At 37.1% G+C, this 18,540-nt stretch overlaps 1 pseudogene; it reads left to right on the top strand.

The window, feature by feature from the left end:
- The first annotated feature begins 341 nt into the window (after positions 1 to 341).
- LOC112835450 (protein LSM14 homolog A-like) lies at positions 342 to 1,827 on the top strand (annotated as a pseudogene).
- The last annotated feature ends 16,713 nt before the right edge of the window (positions 1,828 to 18,540 follow it).

Below are 18,540 nucleotides of genomic sequence, written 5' to 3'. Positions count from 1 at the left end.
TTAAAAAATTCATAGATAGGGGCGCCTGAGTGGCTCAGTCACTTAAGCCACAGCTCTTGAATTTTGCTCAGGTGTTGATCTCTGGGTCCTGGGATAGAGCCCCACATCAGGGTCTGCACTCATGGGGGTCTGCTCAAGGATTCTCTCTCTCCCTCTCCCTCTGTACTTCCCCCCACCATTCACAAGCTCTCTCTCTCTTTGAAATAAATAAATAAATCTTAAAAAAAAAATGCACATAAAGGCAGCTGCTGCAGGTGCTGACAGAGCCAATAGGCTTGCAGAGCTGCAACAGTGCTGTGGAATCTGCCTTTCTGTGAGTGGCCCACAGTGGCAGTGGCACCATGAGCGGGGGCGCTCCTTACATAGGCAGCAAGATGAGCCTTATCTCCAAGGTGGAGATCCGCTGCAAAGGCATCCTCTGCACCATCCACATCAAGAAATCCATGGTAGCCCTCACCCAAGTTTGGTCCTTTGGTCCAGAAGACCGACCAATAGTTTGTCCAATACCACCTCCAGATGAAGTCTTTGAATACATCATAGTCCATGGGAGTGATATTAAAGACCTCACTGTGAGCCGCCAAACCCACAATGCTCTTTGCCCCAGACCTAGCTATCATTCAGTTTCTTCTAGGCTCATCTACTTCTTCATTCCAGTCAGTGGGTTCCTATGGACCTTTCTGCAAGATGTCAACACACAGTCAATTCAGTCAAAGTTCATTAGTCAGGCAGCAATTTGGTGCTATTGGTGTTGCTGGAAGCTCTTTGACATTCTTTGGAACAGAAACATCAAATAGTGGTAGCCTATCCCAAAGTAGCACAGTTGGTTTTGCCTTTACACAGGATGCAAGAGCTCTAAAAGCACAGTTATCTCAAGGTTGTTCAATCCTCAGTTAAACCCTTTGAGAAAAAGCTCAACCATGAAGCCAGCAGTATAGACCACCTCTGCTCACTTACCTGTTCCAGCACCTGTTGGGAGAAGGATCCCTATATCAATCAGGCCTTTACCATCTACCAGCCAAAAAACAAAGAGAATCGAGAGCACAGGTAAGCTGAAATACACAAAGTTTCAAGACCAGAAAATGAGCAACCCAAAAATGATAGTAACAAACAAATAGTTCCAGGTGCTCTTTTGGCTTCAAGGAGAGATTGTGGGGATCACTGAGGTGGCAGGGACCAATGTGGTGTTGATGATAGTCCAATGAAATTTGAGAAACATTTTGACCTTGAAAGTGTGAATGCACATTATAACAAGGAGGATGTTTATATCCTCCTTGGATATACAGTGGATATCCTCCTTGGATGACAGTTTCCTTATAAACTTAAATTCAAAGTAGATAAACTTGAGAAGCAGGAGAACCCTATAAGTGGTGAAGATAAAGAAGACTCAGAAGTTGATACTCAGCAAAAACACTTAAGGAAATACAGATGAAGAGATCCACTTAGACCTAATTACTATTATGACAAAAACAAATACTTCTTTAATAACATTTCTTGTGATAATAATAGAGAAGAGAGACCAACTGGGACTGAAGAAAGAAGATTAAATGCCAAAACATTTGGAATTACACTTTGTCCAAACCATGGCTGTGGGGGATACAGAGGCAGGGGAGGTCTTGGTTTCTGTGGTGACCAAGGGCATGGTGGTGACAGAGGTGGTACCTTCACCACCCATGGAGGATTTCATGGTGGGTTCAGAGGAGGTCCTAGGGGGCAAGGAGTTTTCAGATGTTGATACAGGAAAGACAACAAAGTTGCTGCATAGTCTACAAACAAGTCTTTGATAATAGGTGAATTTCTAGCTCTTCATGGTTCTGAGAATAGGTTTCAGTCTTTAAGAAGAATGAAGAAGTGAATCTGCTGTATATTTGTCACCAATATTGGGTGTTTGTTGTTTTTCTGCTTAACTTCAAAGATACAATGTAGTTACTTTTGAGGGGAGAGTGGTTAGGCTCATCTTAAAGAATGAGCATTAAATATATTTGAAAGGATGCCTGGGTGGCTCAGTCAGTTAAGCAGCTGTCTTCGGCCTGGGTCATGACCCCAGGGTCCTGGGATTGAGTCCCACATCATGCTCCTTGCTCAGCAGGGAGCCTGCTTCTCCCTCTCTCTCCCTCTGCTTGTGTTCTCTCTGTCAAATAAATAAAATCTTTAAATAAATAAATAAATAAATAAATAAATAATAAATTTGGAATAGCAGAAGGTTAAGTAATTCCTTATGTATAGTTAAACTACAGCAGTGCTTCAGTGGAACTTAGAAGTATTTTTTCATCACTGAAAGGATTTTTCTTATCACAAAATTGTGTTTGGCAATTATTGTAAGTTGTCTGCAGATAGGGACATGATACTGTGTTTTGAGCCATAGAAGGTTGTGTGTACATTTGTGTGTCTCATTTTTCCTTCCTTCCTTCCTTCTTTCTCCCTCCCTCCCTCTTCTTTCTTTCTTTTCTTTTCTCTTTCTTTCTTTCTTTCTTTCTTTCTTTCTTTCTTTCTTTCTTTCTTTCCTTTCTTTTATTCTTTTTCCTTCTTTTACTTTCTGGAAATCCTGTAATATCCCTGTTGAGGCAGCTTATTTCATTAATTAATTAGGGTGCTGGATGGTAGAGAATTTTGTCAGTCAACTACACACACATGGAAAGCTGGCGGAGGAGTAGGAGACCTAAATTTCATCTGGTCCCAGGAATTCAGCTAGATAGGGATCAAACCATTCTGAACACCTATGAACTCAAAAGAAGATCAAAGAAAAGAATAGCAGCAGTTCTCTGAACAGAAAAGCGACCACTTTTTGGAACGCAGGATATGTGGAGAAGTGATACTCGGGAAGATAGACAGTGGGGGATGGGGCCTCCATCAGCCGCTACTGGCAAGTGATAGAGCAGCAGAGCACAAAATTGAAAATATTAGAATTCGGCTCTGCTGAGGGACCTTGCTCCAGTGGCTGAGCTGGGGGTGGAACCCTCACTGGTACAGTGTGGTCTCAGGACCCTCAGGGTCACAGAAAGACCAGGGGTGCCTGAGTGCAGCAGAACTCCCAGGGATCGGAGGGGGAAGCCGGCTGCAGAGACGGAGCCAAGGAGAGGGCTCTCAGCTCAGGGTTGCCATAAACCATGATCCACGGCACAGTCAGGCCACTGCTCTTCCAGCAGGAATCCAGCAAGCAGCAGATCCAGGGAGACTCCCCTTCCTGCCCTGGGAGGAGCAGCACAGGAGCGCACCACAGGGATCTGCTGGGTTTGGAGACTCCAAAAAGGGTCATGTGTCAGAGATAGAAATGCTCCATCACAAGGTGGGTGAGCACGGAAAATCAGCAAGAACAGCCAGCCAAGACCAAGTTACCAATCAATGAGAATGGCAGAACTCCAGCACTAGGAGAATACTTCAAATAGAATTCATGACTTTTTCCCCATGATTCTTTAGCCTTTCAAAGTTAATTTTTTTAAACTATCTTTTTTTTAATTTTTCTTTTTCCCTTTTTCAACCAACATCTTATCAATCCCTTTTTTATAAAATCTTTTTTATTTTTCATTTTTATAGTCATATTCTATCCCTTCATAGTAGTTAACCTTATTTTTGGTATATATATATATATATTATATATAAGTTGTTCTCTCTTTAAAATTTTGGGATACAGTTTCTTCTAACAGACCAAAATATACCCTAAATCTCTAGTGTATGGCTTTGTTCTAGTTTCCTGCCTGAACACATTCTCTCCTTTTTTTACTTTTTTAAATCCTCTTCTTTCTTTTTTCAACCAACTTCTTATCTTACCAATTCCTTTTATAAAATCTTTTATAATTTTCATCTTTACAGTTATATTCCATCCCTTCATCGTATTTATCCACATATTTGTACATATATAAGTTTTTCTTTTTTTAAAATTTTGGGAGGCACTTTCTTCTAACAGACCAAAATATGCTGGAAATCTAGTGTGTGGCACTTATCTGTGCACCACCCTGATCATATTTGATCATATTCTGTTTTTTTTGTTTTTCTTTTTTTGTTTGTTTTTCTTTTTTCTTTTTTTCCCTTTCTTTTCCCCTGGTTTCAGGTCTCTTCTGATTTGTTTAGTGTATATTTTTCTGGGGTCATTGTTACACTGTTAGCATTTTGTTCTTTCATTCATCTATTCTCCTTTGGACAAAATGACAAGATGGAAAAAATCACCTCAAAAAAAAAAAAAAAAGAACAAGAGGCAGTACCAACACCCAGGGACCTAATCAATACAGACATTAGTAAGATGTCAGAACTAGAGTTCAGAATGATGATTTTAAAGATACTAGCTGGACTTGAAAAAAACATGGAAGATATTAGAGAAACCCTTTCTGTAGAAATAAAAGAACTAAAATCGAACCAAGTCAAAATAAAAAAGGCTATTAATGAGGTGCAATTAAAAATGCAGGCTGTAACTGTTAGGATGAATGAGGCAGAAGAGAGAATTAGTGATATAGAAGACCAAATGATGGAAAATAAAGAAGTGGAGAAAAAGATAAATAACTACTGGATCATGAGGGCAGAATTTGAGAGGTAAGTGATACCATAAGACGAAACACTATTAGAATAATTGGGATATCAGAAGAAGAAGAAAGAGAGAAGGGAGGCAGAAGGTATATTGGAGCAAATTATAGCAGAGAACTTTCCTAATTTGGGGAAGGAAGCAGGCATCAAAATCCAGGAGGCACAGAGAACCCCCCCTAAAAATCAATAAAAATAGGTCAACACCACGACATCTAATAGTAAAACTTAAAAATCTCAGAGACAAAGAGAACATCCTGAAAGCAGCTCGGGAGAAGAGATCTGTAACCTACAATGATAGAAACCTTAGATTGGCAACAGACCTATCCACAGAGACCTGGTAGGCCAGAAAGGACTGGCATGATATATTCAGAGCACTAAATGAGAAAAATATGAAGCCAAGAATACTATATCCAGCTAGGCTGTCATTGAAAACAGAAGGAGAGATAAAAAGCTTCCAGGACAAACAAAAACTAAAGGAATTTGCAAACACGAAACCAGCCCTACAAGAAACATTGAAAGAGGTCCTCTAAGCAAAGACAGAGCCTAAAAGCAAGATAGACCAGAAAGGAACACAAACAATATATAGTAACAGTCACCTTACAGGCAGTACAATGGCACTAAATTCATATCTTTCAATAGTTACCCTGAATATAAATGGGGTAAATGCCTCAATAAAAAGACACAGGCTATCAGATTGGATAAAAAACAAGACCCATCAATATGCTGTCTGCAAGAGATTCATTTTAGACCCAAAGACACCCCCAGATTGAAAGTGAGGGGATAGAAAACCATTTACCATGCTAATGGACACCAAAAGAAAGCTGGGGTGGCAATCTTTATATCAGACAAATTAGATTTTAAACCAAAGACTATAATAAGAGATGAGGAAGGATACTATATCATACTTAAAGGGTCTATCCAACAAGAAGATGTAACAGTTGTAAATATTTATGCCCCTAACATGGGAGCAGCCAATTTTATCAAACAATTAATAACAAAACAAAGAAACACATCGACAACAATACAATAATAGTAGAGGACTTTAACACCCCCCCCTCACTGAAATGGATGGATCATCTAGGCAAAAGATCAACAAGGAAATAAAGGTTTTAAATGACACACTAGACATATTCAGAACATTCCATCCCAAAGCAACAGAATACACATTCTTCTCGAGTGTCCATGGAACATTCTCCATAATAGATCACATCTTAGGTCACAAATCAGGTCTCAACTGGTACCAAAAGATTGGGATCATTCCCTGCATATTTTCGGACCACAATGCTTTGAAACTAGAACTCAATCACAAGAGGAAAGTCGGAAAGAACTCAAATACATGGAGGCTAAAGAGCATCCTACTAAAGAATGAATGGGTCAACCAGGAAATTAAAGAAGAATTAAAAAAATTCATGGAAACAAATGAAAATGACAACACAACTGTTCAAAACCTTTGGGATGCAGCAAAGGCAGTGGAGAAGAAAGCATAAAGCAATACAAGCCTTTCTCAAGAAACAAGAAAGTTCTCAAATACACAACCTAACCCTACACCTGAAGGAACTGGAGATAGAATAGCAAATAAAGCCCAAACCCAGTAGGAGAAGAAAAATAATAAAGATCAGAGCAGAAATCAATGAAATAGAAATCAAAAGAACTAGGAGCTGGTTCTTTGAAAGAATTAATAAGATTGATAAACCCCTGGCCAGATTTACCAAAAAGAAAAGAGAAATGACCCAAATAAATAAAATCATGAGTGAAAGAGGAGAGATCACAACCAACACCAAAGAAATACAAACAATTATAAGAACATATTATGAACAACTATATGCCAGCAAATTAGATAACCTGGAAGAAATGAATGCACTCCTAGAGATGTATAAACTACCAAAACTGAACCAGGAAGAAATAGAAAACCTGAACAGACCTATAACCACTAAGGAAATTGAAGCAGTCATCAAAAATCTCCCAAAAAAACAAGAGCCCAGGGTAGATGGCTTCCCAGGGGAATTCTACCAAACATTTAAAGAAGAATTAATACTTATTCTTCTGAAACTGTTCCAGAAAGTAGAAATGGAAGGAAAACTTCCAAACTCGTTTTATGAGGCTGAGGCCACCATTACCTTGATCCCAAAACCAGACAAAGACCCCATCAAAAAGGAAAATTACAGACCAATATCCTTGATGAACATGCATGCAAAATTCTCACCAAAATACTAGCCAACAGGATCCAACAGTACAATAAAAGGATTGTTCACCACGACCAACTGGGATTTATCCCTGGTCTGCAAGTTTGGTTCAATATCTGCAAATCAATCAATGTGATACCATACATTAATAAAAGAAAGAACAAGAACCATATGATCCTCTCCATAGATGCAGAAAAAAAATTTGACAAAGTATAGTTCCTTTCTTGATCAAAACTCTTCAGAGTATAGGGATAGAGGGTACATACCTCAGTATCACAAAAGCCATCTGTGAAAAACCCACAGCAAATGTCATTCTCAATGGGGAAAAACTGACAGCTTTCCCCCTAAGGTCAGGAACATGGCAGGGCAGGGATGTCCACGATCACCACTGTTATTCAGTGTAGTATTAGAAGTCCTATCCACAGCAATCAGACAACAAAAAGAAATAAAAGGCATCCGAATCGGCAAAGAAAAAGTCAAACTCTCACTCTTTGCAGATGATATGATGCTTTATGTGGAAAACCCAAAAGACTCCACCCCAAAACTGCTAGAACTCATACAGGAATTCAGTAAAGTGGCAGGATATAAAATCAATGCACAGAAATCAGTGGCATTCTTATACACCAACAAGACAGAAGAAAGAGAAATTAAGGAGTTGATTCCATTTACAATTGCATCCCAAACCATGAGATACCTAGGAATAAATATAACCAAAGAAGCAAAGAATCTGTACTCAGAAAACTATAAAATATGCATGAAAGAAATTGAGGAAGACACAAAGAAATGGAAAAAGGTTCCATGCTCATGGAGTGGAAGAACAAATATTGTGATGATGTCAATGCTAGTAGCGTAGTCTACACATTTAATGCAATCCCTATCAAAATACCAGCCACTTTTTTCAAAGAAATGGAACAAATAATCCTAAAATTTGTATGGAACCAGAAAAGACCCCTAATAGCCAAAGGAATGTTGAAAAAGAAAAGCAAAGCTGGTGGCACCACAATTCCGGACCTCAAGCTCTATTACAAAGCTGTCATCATCAAGACGGTATGGTACTGGCACAAAAACAGACACATAGATCAATGGAACAGAATAGAGAGCCCAGAAATTGACCCTCAACTCTATGGTCAACCAATCTTAGACAGAACAGGACAGAATGTCCAATGGAAAAAAGTCTCTTCAACAAATGGTGTTAGGAAAATTGGACAGCCATATGCAGAAGAATGAAACTCGACCATTTCCTTACACCACACACAAAAATAGACTCCAAATGGTTGAAAGACCTAAATGTGAGACAGGAGTCCATCAAAATCCTAAAGGAGAACACAGGCAAAAAAAAAAAAAAAAAAAAGGAGAACACAGGCAGCAACCTCTTCAACCTCAGCTGCAGCAACTTCTTCCTAGAAACATCTCCAAAGGCAAGGGAAGCTAGGGCAAAAATGAACTATTGGGACTTCATCAAGATAAAGAGCTTTTGCACAGCAAGAGAAACAGTCAACAAAACCAAAAGACAACCGACAGAATGGGAGAAGATATTTGCAAATGACATATCAGATAAAGGGCTAGTATCCAAAATCGATAAAGAACTAATCAAACTCAACACCCAAAGAACAAATGATCCAATCAAGAAATGGGCAGAAGACATGAACAGACATTTTTCCAAAGAAGACATCCAAATGGCCAACAGACACATGAAAAAGTGTTCAACATCGCTCGGCATCAGGGAAATCCACATCAAAACCTCAATGAGATACCACTTCACACCAGTCAGAACGGCTAAAATTAACAAGTCCGGAAACGACAGATGTTGGAGAGGATGTGGAGAAAGGGGAACCCTCCTACACTGTTAGTGAGAATGCAAGCTGGTGTAGCCACTCTGGAAAACAGTATGGAAGTTCCTCAAAAAGTTGAAAATAGAGCTGCCATACAACCTAGCAATCACACTACTGGGTATTAAGCCAAAGATACAAATGTGGTGATCTGAAGGGTTACGTGTACCCCGATGTTTATAGCAGCAATGTCCACAATAGGCAAACTATGGAAAGAGTCAAGATGCCCATCGAAAGATGAATGGATAAAAAAGATGTGGTATATATACACAATGGAATATTATGCAGCCATCTTGTCATTTGCAATGCAAATCTTGCCATTTGCAATGAAGTGGATGGAACCAGAAGGTATTATGTTGAGTGAAATAAGTCAATCAGAGAAAGACATGTATCATATGACCTCACTGATATGAGGAATTCTTAATCTCAGGAAACAAACTGAGGGTTGCTGGAGTGGTTGGGGGTAGGAAGGATGGGGTGGCTGGGTGACAGACATTGGGGAGGGCATGTGGTATGGTAAGCGCTGTGAATTGTGTAACACTGTTGAATCACAGACCTGTACCTCTGAAACAAATAAAATAGTATATATTAAAAAAAAAAAAGAAGAAGAAGACGAAGAAGATAGCAGGAAGGGAAAAATGAAGAGGGGGAAATCAGAGGGGGAGATGAACCATGAGAGACTATGGACTCTGAGAAACAAACTGAGGGTTCTATAGGGGAGGGAGGTGTGGGGATGGGTTAGCCTGATGATGGGTATCAAAGAGGGCACATACTGGATGGAGCACTGGGTTTTATATGCAAACAATGAATCATGGAACACTAAAAACAAAAATACTATGTACACATGGTAAAATACTGTTCCTTGAGCAAAGGCAATTTTTATATAGTTGTAAAATTCCATTATATTCCATTTCCAAAGAAACATTAAGAACTCTGTATAGCTGTATAAAAAGTGACTAATTTTTTAAAGAATAAACATTTTAAATTCAGCAAACATTCCTTGTCTTTGCCGAAGCGGAAGTCTGAGGAGCAGAGCTATAGGTGGTCGATCTTTATTCATGGCTTACCAGACTAGAGATTTGTTTAATTTTTATTTATTTTTTTAATGTTTGGAACATAAATGAAGATTTGCTACATTCTTCCATTATCGGAAAGAGATTAAATTACCCACACTCATTGTAAGAACTTCATTTTATAGCAAATGGCATATTATAGGATTGGTCCAAATAATAAATATTTTCTGTATATGAATGTAAGTAATCTTAGGTATGAAAATACTTAGCTGTACTTTCAAATAAGTGCTCTCCTCTTTTTTAAAGACAATAAAACTGGGCATCAATTAACCTGTTAAGAAAAATCCACAGATAAATCAAAGTAGAATTCTAAAAACAAATTTTCAAATAACTCACAAGAATGCAAGTATAACAAAACAGAGAAACAACAACAAAAAGAGAACAAACAAACAAAAAATACAATTCCAGACTTTAGCTCTGTATTATTATTGTACTGTTACTGTACCAAATTACCACAAGTATAGTGGCTTAAAACAACACAAATTTTTATCTTATAATTCTGCTGGCCAGGGATCCAGTCATTCTCACCAGGTTAAAGTCAAGGTATCAGCTTGGCTGGTTCTTTCCAGAAGCTCCAAGAGAGAATCTATTTCTTTGCCTTTCCAGCTTCTAAAGGCTCCCTGTACTTCTTGGCTTGTGACCCCATCCTTGCCATGGCATCGTTCCACCTTCTGCTTCCATCATCACATCTATTTCTTACTCTGACCATTCTGCCTCCATGTGTTAAAGATACTGGGGAGCCTGGGTGGCTCAGTTGGTTAAGCGACTGCCTTGGGCTCAGGTCATGATCCTGGAGTCCCGGGATCGAGTCCCACATCGGGCTCCCTGCTCAGCAGGGAGTCTGCTTCTCTCTCTGACCTTTCCCCCTCTCATGTGCTCTCTCTCTCTCTCTGTCATTCTCGTTCTCTCAAATAATAAATAAAATCTTTAAAAAAAAAGATCCTTTCGACTATACTGGCCCAATTGAATAACGCAGGGTAAATTTATCACCTCAATATCCTTAATTTAATCACACTGCAAAATTCCCTTTGCAACTTAAGGTAGTATATTCACAGGTCCGAGTCATTCCGATCTGGATATCTTTGGACGGGCATTGTGTTTCTTTTCTACCATAAACATTAACATATCAATAATCACATTAATATAAATGTTCAAAATATTTCAGGTAATAGAGAATGTCAGAGTCAATTAAAAAAAAATGGGTCCCCTGGGTGGCTCAATTGGTTAAGCATCTGCCTTTGGCTCAGGTCATGATCCTGGAGTCCTGAGATCAAGTCTGCATCAGGCTCCCTGCTCAACGGGGAATCTACTTCTCCCTCTGCCCCTCCCCCTACTTGTGCTTTCTCAAGCTCTCTCTCTCTCAAATAAATAAATAAAATCTTTAAAATAATGAATTAAAAAAAAACAAGCATGGTCTATCTAAATGCTCTCTGCAAGAGACTTATTTTAAGTACAACAAAATAGGCAGTTTGGAGATGGAAGTTGAAAAAATATGTATTTTATAAACATTAAAGGAAAGAGGAGTGGTTACATCAGATAGAATAGATTTTAAAGACAATTACCAGAGACAGAGAGGAAGATTTTAAAATAAAACAGGGTAATCCCACCAATAAGACATAGCAAAACTGCAGAAGATCTGAAGCCAAAGCAATGGAAATGAAAGGAGAAACAGAAAAATTCACACTTAAATTTAGAAAACTTAACATCCCTCTACCAATAATTGATAGAACAACTATCTAAAATCAGCCCAGGATAAAGAGGAACATAAGAGCACCATCAACCAATAGGATATAATCAAGAACATCCCACCCAACAACAGCAGAATACACATTATCTTCAATTGCCCCTGGAAAATGTAGCAAAATAAACCTTATATTGTGCCATAAAACAAACCTGAAAAAAATTTAAAGAATTGGCATCAGATAGTGTGTTCTCCAACTACAATAATATCAAACTGAAAATCAATAATGGGAAAAGAAAGGAGAATATCCAAACACTTGGAAACAAAACCACACACTACTAAATAATCCATATGGTAAAGAGGAAGACTCAAACGGAAGTAAAAAAATATATATATACACTAATACTAAAGAAAATAAACATACATCATATCATAATACAGCTAAATTAATGCCAAGAGAAATTTATAACATTAAGGCATGCATTAAAAAGGGGCAAAATTTCAGATCAATAGTCTAATCTCTTACCTCAAGAACTAGAAAAAGAGAAAAACTCAAACCAAACAGAATAAAGAAAATAATAAAGAGCATAAGATATTAAAATTGAAAACAGGAAAATAGTTCAGAAAGTTACTAAACTACATTCTCATGTATATTAAACAAATAATTTGAGAAGCTCTTATACTGTTTAGGAAAATAAATTCATAATTTGAACACCCTCTTCTAAGAAAAACAAACAAAAAGAACCCTCTAGGCATAGCTGGTTTCACTAGAGATTTCTATATAGTCCTACACAATCTTTCCCAAACTCTTCCAGCAAACTGAAGTGGATGAAACATTTAATTAATTTCGTGAGGCTACTATTACCCTGATCTGAAATCAGATAAAGATAATACAAACTCAAAAAAAAGAAAAAAAGAAGAAAATTATAGGCTAATAACCTTCATGAATATACATGAATATAGACAGAAAACTTCTTTAAAAATCTTAGCAATTAGGGGGCACCTGGGTGGCTCAGTCGGTTGAGACTGCCTTCGGCTCAGGTCATGATCCCAGGGTCCTGGGATCGAGTCCTGCATCAGGCTCCCTGCTCAGCGGGGAGCCTACTTCTCCCTCTCCCTGCCTGCCTCTCTGCCTCCTTGTGCTCTCTCTCTATCTCTCTGTCTAAATAAATGAAATCTTTAAAAAAAAAATCTTAGCAAGTAGCATTCACCAACATACAAAAAAGAATTATATATAATGATAAAGTGGAGTTTATTTCTAGTATGTTAGAGGATATTAAGACTTGTTCAATATTTGAAAAATCAGTCAATGTAATCCATCAAATTAACAGGCAAAAAAGAAAAATTGCATGATTCTATCGATCAATGCAGAAAAAGCATTTGCAACATTTAACATCCACTGATAATTAGAACTTTCAGAAAAATTGAGATAAAGGGGAAATTTCTCAAACTGATAAATATTATGTACAAAAAAATCCACAACCAACATTATCCTCAATGGTGAATGCTTTCTTTCTATGATCAGGAATAAGGGAAAGATGTCTGTCACATCACTACTATTTTACACAGTGATAAATGTTCTGTCCAGTTTAATAAGGCAAGGAAAGAAAATGAAAGAAATACATTTCATTTAAAGAAGAAATAAAACCATCATTTGCAGATGACATAATTGTCTAGGTAGGCTTACCTTAAGAATCTAATGCAACCCTGTAGAACTAATAAGTGAGTTCTGGAAGTTTGACACAAGATCAATGTACAAAAGTCAATTGTATTTCAACATACTAGCAATAAGCATCTAGACATTAAAATTGAAACTGCAATATCATATGTAATTGTTGCACAGAATGAAACACTTAGGTGGAAATCCAACAAAATATGTACAGGACTTGTATGCTAAAAACTACAAAACACTAACAAAAGAAACAAAAAACATAAGTAAATGGATACATATACCAAATGTTAGAGATTTTGTCCATCAGTTCCTTATGGAAAATAACCCACAAGGTGATCAAATTCTATAATTAATTATTTATAGGTTGTAAATCTGCTTATTTCTTATTCACCAATTTCATTATATAAAATATACTTGAGTTTCTTAAATTAACAATACATAAATGTACATTCTTTTTTTTTAGGTCATCAGTAAACGTACATTCTTGTTTCAAATAGTCAAAACAATAGAGAAGTATATATAGCCAACCTGATTTTTCCCATTTCATTCTTTCTCACAATCCAGTATCCCTCCTGAAATGTTAACGACTCTTAAAACACAGTGTTTATCTTTCTGGTGTTTTTTGGTTTTTGTTTTACATTAGATAAACATTCAAGTTGTAAGTTTTGAAAACAAATGCTATCTCTCATTGCCAGGATGACGTTCAGAATTGTTAACAACGTAATATAGTATAGCATGGACACCCATTAAAAAAGACAGATCATAAACAACTGGGACACGTATAATAGGGCATATGAGCTGAATAAATATCCCATATGTTATCATTTTGAACATTTTCAGGTATCAGATCTTCTTTGTATATTGAATATTCTCCCATTATTAAGTTAGCCTTAAAAAATCTCTCTAACCTCTTGTGATTAAAACATAATTCCCAGGGCACCTGGGTGGCTCAGTTGGTTGAGCATCCGACTCAATTTCCACTCAGGTGATGATCTTGGGGTCCTGGAATTGAGCCCTATGCTGAGCTCCCACTCAGCGGGGAGTCTGCTTGAGGATTTCTCTCCCTCTTCTCCTCCCCTTTCTCTCTCTCTCTCAAAAAAATAAATCTTTTAAATTTTTTTAAAAAAATAAAACATAATTCCCCAAAACTTTATATTTGTCAGAACTGGATTGACTAATTTGTACGTTAGTCCATTGTGGTGCCATCTTTGGCTCAGCTAATCAACTTTTCATCACAGGTACCATCACAACAGAGGGAGATCCCTGATTTTATTTTTTTTCTTTCCCTATTGATATGGCTTTCTCAGCGGGTCTCATTTAATTCCAATATTATTTTCCCATTGCTTCTGAGATGCTTCAGTTCTTCAATAAATTAGGTTCTCCTAAAATCTGGAAAAAAGAACAAAAGAAAGGCTACCTAGGACCAGGCTAGACTTTATAGCCCTAACCTCTCTTAAATGTCCTCTCAAGCTGACCAGAAGCTTAGCATGACTTGCAGTAAAGGGGTTTACCCTGTGATTAAATTGGCAATGATCAAAATATCAGATCTATTTTGCAGAAGCAATCCTCAGACCCATTAAAATAGCCTTTAGGGCCTGTATTAAACTAGTCCTATAATGCGTTCTATTTAAATAAATAGCTTGCTTAATCAAATAATAGCTCCCCTAAAGAGCTCACTCAGTGAATGAACCTTTTCCTCTTAGGATTCTTTTCACTGCACCCAGATGTAATTTCTTTGCAAACTGCCTCTGGCAATTTTTTTTTTTTTGTCTTAATGTACAGATTTGATTTTTTTTTTTTTATATTCAGTCTTCATAGTCTTCAGTGATTCTTAACTGAAGGGGTTTTCATTGAGAAATATTTTACACTAGGGGAATCAACTGTCCTCTCTCCCTGACCTAATCTACCTGATCCATCATGGAAATAAAATAGTATCATGGCATACCCAGGTGCAGTCAACAGCAACAGTTGATCAAATATCTCTCATTCCTTAAATTATTTTTGATTGACTATTAACTATTTCAGGCTAGGGGCTATTCTACTAAGCATCCTAGCAGAGCAAAGTTACCAAATATTGCTCTTGGCCGCTACACTGCTTTTTGCCTGCAAAACTGGTTAAGTCAACCTCCCAGGACAATCTCCAACACTTCAAATTCTGCCATGAGAAGACCTGCTCTGGAGCCAGTGTTTGGTTTGTTTGTTTCTGTTGTTTTCTTTGTTTTTGATCACAACATCCTCACATTTCTATTGATTTCACCCATTAACAATCTTCTGGAGTTTCTGTTTCCCACATCATAAAATAGTAACAATTTACAGTGTTTCTACACAGATTCATTACACCCAAAATATGCATCACACTTGGGAAATGTTTAACACATATGCATCAATTTGTTCTCTCCTTCCCTGTCCTCACCTTCTCCCCCACCTCTCTTCTCCTAATAAGTGAGGCATCATTTTTCTTCCTACTTTTGAATCTGTATTTTCAACCAAATTTACAAGATAAAATGATGTAAGACTATTGGCCAGCTGTGATGACATTGTATATGTAAGCAGTTCAGCCAACTGCCTGACAGATACTATGTAAATACTATGTCATCACAAAGAAAGAATCAAATTCATTAACGTTTTTGGTTGTTGCTGTTGTGATTGTTTTAGTTATCATTATTGTGGCATGGAGGGGATTCTTATAATTTTATTTTGCTTGTGTTTTTAATCTAAGGGAGCATTTTTGTGTCATTCTCTTTACAAGAACTTACTCATGAATTTAGTTTACATTTACCACAATATTTGATAAATTACTCATGAGTGTTCCTTTTTTTTTTTTTAACCATTATGGCTACTATCATTGGAAATAATCGTTTAGGTGCATTTCTTACGTTTTTATTGGATAATATGTTCTAGGAATTATACTAAGAACATCGTATATATTGCTATGTTTAATTCCTCAAAAGTTTCGTTAAAACAGAAGCTATAGGGTGCCTGGGTGGCTCAGTTGGTTAAGCGACTGCCTTCGGCTCAGGTCATGATCCTGGAGTCCCGGGATCAAGTCCCACATCGGGGTCCCTGCTCAGCAGGGAGTCTGCTTCTCCCTCCGACCCTCTTCCCTCTCATGCTCTCTCTCTCTCATTCTCTCTCTCAAATAAATAAATAAATAAAATCTTAAAAAAAAAGAAACCATATTTAAAAAAAAAACAGAAGCTATAACCTAAAGAAGTTAAATATTTTATCTAAAATTATATACTTAATGAGTGGCAAGCCGGAATTCCCACCCCAGTCCTGTCATCCTCAACCAACACTTTTAACAACCTTGTGACATTATATTTCAGTACCTACAATTAGGGGTGCTGTCACCTAACTCATTTGCCTCCTTCAACCACCCTTTATCCATTTTTCATATTAAATATACAAAGCAATGTTTGTAAAATATAAATCTTATCTTGTTCTTTCTTTTTTATCCCCTAAAGTCCATCCATGGTTCCTCATTTTTCAGGATAAAGTTCAATCTCCAAATCAATGCTGTGTCTCTCTGTGAAATGTTCTCTATTTACCATCTGCATGTGCCAAATTAAACTATTTGCAGTTTCTCCCCCCCCCCCGAAAATCTTGATTCCTCAAGCTGGCTGACATTTGTATTTGTTCTCTCTGTCTGGATTTCTTTTCTGTCTCTTATTCCTTACTCATCTTTCAAGACTGAGCCCATCTATCATCCACTCAAGGAAGTTTTCTTTGATTCATTCAGGCTGAGTGTGGTGTCCCATAATTGGTTGCTCTCAGAACATCTGCTGCAAATTTCATTATATATTGTATTTCATATATTATGCATTATAGCGTAAATGCTGCTGTATTATAAGACTTGGTGTATTTGTGTTTTTTATAACAGAGTATGATCTGCTTGAAGGCAGAGTTGTGTTTTATTCCTTTAGCACAAGTTCTGTCAAAGAATTGGTGTTTACAAAACAATCAGTTGATAAGAATTGGATGAAATAAAACGTCTCCTGGAAAAATACACTGCCAAATCAGAATTGTCAATCATGTACTGATTCCGTATAAAAGAGTGCTTAACGACTTGTTCTCTAGGATTTCTCTATAAGACTGGAGCCACTCTGAGGCTGTGATGTGGGTAGGAATCTTCTGCCTCCAACCACAGCTAGAAGTTTGATGTTCCTGACTCAGGGGTGTCAGGGGAAATGGAAAAAATGATATCAAGTGGCAAAATTTTCAGACACAATGAGCTATGACACTGACACATCAAGAATACCAGAGGCATCAAAAAAATCCTTATAGTATCTGAATTTGTCATATAGAACCCAGAAACAACAGAGAAAAACAAACACTATCAGAAAAGATAAAGAGACTTAAATATTTCGTGATGTATTCTCCAAATCTATTGTGTTTCCAGTCTGAATCCCCTCATTGTCTATATATCAAGAATGCAACCCTAAAAACATTTACCAAGTATTATGATTGTCAGATGTTTTGCATATAGTTAAATTAGCTTTCCTCCTTATCAAGCAAAAACATCTGGAGGTTGTATTCACTGACGTCCCCACTTCAATTTCTATCCCTTCAGCTGAAGTAAAATACAACTGTCAGTTGATACAGGTGTTGGACATAATTACGTACAAATCTACTATAGCAGACGAATGTCAGATTTTCCCTTAATAATTCTCGTTATTCTGTTCTGGATCCTGTCCAAGTCTCTTAAGATAATTTTGAGGGGAGTCCAAAAGTGGACATCACATTTCTTTTTAATAGGAAGATGATTTCTCAGACCGAGGCTTACTCTCCTTTCTGTCACTAGGACTCTATTCTGTTTGCAAGGGATGGTGGAGATATTTATAACCTCCCACTTTCTGAAGTTCTACATTCAGTTTTTCCATTATAGAATAGATAGCAAGCATACGGTACTTTATGCAACCTCCGTGAAGTCCTGTTTAACTCACCATGAGTTTATATTAATTAATGCAGGAGTAAGAAGAATTGGAAAGTTGGCAGCCCAGCATTTCTGAAGCTTGAAATTCCTTAGTCAGGGAATGCATATCTCAAGTTGGTATATCAGGTTATCAAAGAGGTTTTAAAAACCTGGGGACTGAGAGTAAGCAGAATCCATACCTTGCAAAATTTATGCTTTCATGCTAATGTATTCATAGAAGAATTTTGTTCATAAGTTGCTATAGATAATGTTCTCTCGACAGACTATTATTATTATTATTTTCTTGAAACCATGGTAGATGATTTGTTTAGTTTTGACATAAGTTGGATTATTTGGATTCCACAATCCTACATTTCATATGCAGTACGGCATCTTCTTAAAACAAACTCAGTAAAGACAGATTTAATACGGATTTGCACCTAGCAGTCTGTCAGCATTCTTGAATATTTTATTATCAGAACTAACAATAATAATGTTCTAAGTCCCAAGTTTATGCCAGTAGCTGAGCTGAAATCACATTTAAGAATGATCCATTCCTTTTTAGGTCAACATTTAAATGAGAAGAAAGGAAAAAAAAAAAAAACATCGGTCTTCAGACCATGAAATAAACCTTTTAGACAAGCTAGCATATTTTGGAATTCTTCAGCAATTTCCATT

Source organism: Callorhinus ursinus, unplaced genomic scaffold (assembly GCF_003265705.2).
Source record: "Callorhinus ursinus isolate GAN/ISIS: 27379988/994484 unplaced genomic scaffold, GSC_fseal_2.0 scaffold4, whole genome shotgun sequence".
Lineage (NCBI taxonomy): Eukaryota > Metazoa > Chordata > Mammalia > Carnivora > Otariidae > Callorhinus > Callorhinus ursinus.
Note: the sequence above shows the minus strand (reverse complement) of the source record. Positions and strands in the feature narration are given on the sequence as shown.